Genomic DNA, 2,055 nt, shown 5'->3' with positions numbered 1-2,055 from the left:
TAAGTATTTGAGTATGGGTTGTTCTGCCTTTGATTGTAACTCATGATTGCATCACATTGTTCCAGTTGATTGATTTGTGCAGTGATAGCTCCCAATGGACATGAGTCATTTGAGTGCTATGAACTCCCACATACTTCACAAGATGTACTAATAGCATTGACCATATTAGCACTAGTCCCCATATTCTCAAATTTCTTTGTAAGAGCGTCCAATTTTGCAGATAAAAGAGTGACTGCATCTACATCAAACTTCCCTGATGCTTTAATTGTTGGGTTTACAGAAGAATAGCCACCACTTCTTTCATTTGCCCATTGATGATGATTTTGTGCTACACTGTCAATAATTTCTTCAGCTTCATCTAAACTTTTATTCATAAGTGCCCCTCCAGCAGCTGAATCAAGGGACACTTTGGTATGATAGTTGATACCATTATAAAAAGTGTGCAACACTAACCATCTTTCCAACCCATGATGTGGGCATTGTCTGAGCATACTATTATATCTATCCCATGCTTCAAAAAGAGATTCTGAGTCAGTTTGCTTGAAGCTTGCAATTAAATTCCTCATATGAGCTGTTTTGCTTGGTGGATAGAATTTATCAAGAAACTGTTGCTCACACTGCTCCCAAGTGGTGATGCTATTAGGGGCTAAAGAATTCAGCCATTGCTTTGCCCTATCTCTTAAAGAAAACCCAAATAATAATAATCTAACTGCTTCTGAAGGAACTCCATTCATTTTCATGGTACCACATATTTCATAAAAGACCTCTAAGTGTTGATTGGGGTCTTCATGAGGTCCTCCACCAAATTGGTTCTGCTGCACCATAGATATAATTGCGGGTTTGATCTCAAAGTTATTAGCTTCCACTGAAGGTCTTGAAATACTAGATCGAAAACCTCTTGCATAAGGTGCTGCATAATCCTTGAGTGGTCTATTCGCCATGTTCAAATGTTCTTGTTCTTCAATTTGCCTTTGCAGAATTCTTCTTTTATGGAAAGTTCTGTCAATCTCAGGGTCAAAAGGAAAGAATTCCCCTGCAAAGTTAGATCTTCGCATACACAAGAACAAGATAGCAAATGACAATTCAACAGAAAAAGAAAAAAAATAAAAGAATCAAAAATGCAGAATTGAATTTGTACAAAAAGAATTAACAAGAAGTAAAAGTTATACAAGAAAGTAAAAACAGAAATCTAATGATTAGTTACAACTATGCAATATGAAAGGAAAACAAATGTTATGTTTAGTCTAACTCAATTGATAATTCCTAATGTTATAGCGCAGTCCCTGGCAACGACGCCAAAAACTTGTTACGCTCCGCAAGTGTACGGAAATGTCGCAAGTAATATAAAAGATTATCGTATCCACAGGGACTAGAATAAGCACTAGAAATGCCTCAATGCGAATTAGCTAAACAACTATCCAATTGTTTCAAATGCAAAGTGAAGGTAAACAAATCTAATATTAAAGATCAACAAACAAGAGTTTAGTGTTTTGGGTTATAATAAGGGGAGATTCTAGGAGTTTCGGTTTCTTTGTAAGATTTCTTGAATGTAAATGGTTCACCAATTATTATCCCTCAATTGCCAAACACTTGTAGAAAGTTGTCGGTTCTCTCTTGCAATAGATAACCGGCTAAAGACTGAGAAATGTATCTAAATATGATCAATTAGACGTGAACATACGTTGTCCTTACACAGAAGCGCACCTATTACTATGCCTTCCTCGGATATCAACATAGAAGCCCACAACTTATTAATCTATCAAGATACAAGAAACTAATCACAAGATCCATCCTACTCTCTTGAATATTCCTATTTCCTCTTCAAGATTATCTCTCAAACGTCCTTACACGGGCATGCACCTGTCACGTGGATCCCTCAGATGATCGAGTGAGAGTTTATCTTTACTAAGTCCACAAGAAATCCAAACAATCAATCAAGAATGAGAATTAAGCACAAATCACCATTAATCATTCAAGATCTAATTGATACAAGCAAGACAATGTCATTGAAATAAGAAATTGGCAAATCCATAAGAGATTACATCAATCCATCAT

The 2,055-nt window shown here is 36.1% G+C and overlaps 1 non-coding gene across 1 annotated transcript; it reads left to right on the top strand.

The window, feature by feature from the left end:
- The first annotated feature begins 462 nt into the window (after positions 1–462).
- LOC121988162 lies at positions 463–568 on the top strand. The gene has a single exon (XR_006113906.1). It is a non-coding gene; the product is annotated as a small nucleolar RNA R71 (small nucleolar RNA).
- Positions 569–2,055: the final 1,487 nt, after the last annotated feature.

Source organism: Zingiber officinale, chromosome 5B (assembly GCF_018446385.1).
Source record: "Zingiber officinale cultivar Zhangliang chromosome 5B, Zo_v1.1, whole genome shotgun sequence".
NCBI lineage: Eukaryota > Viridiplantae > Streptophyta > Magnoliopsida > Zingiberales > Zingiberaceae > Zingiber > Zingiber officinale.
This window is presented reverse-complemented; position numbering and strand designations above follow the sequence as displayed.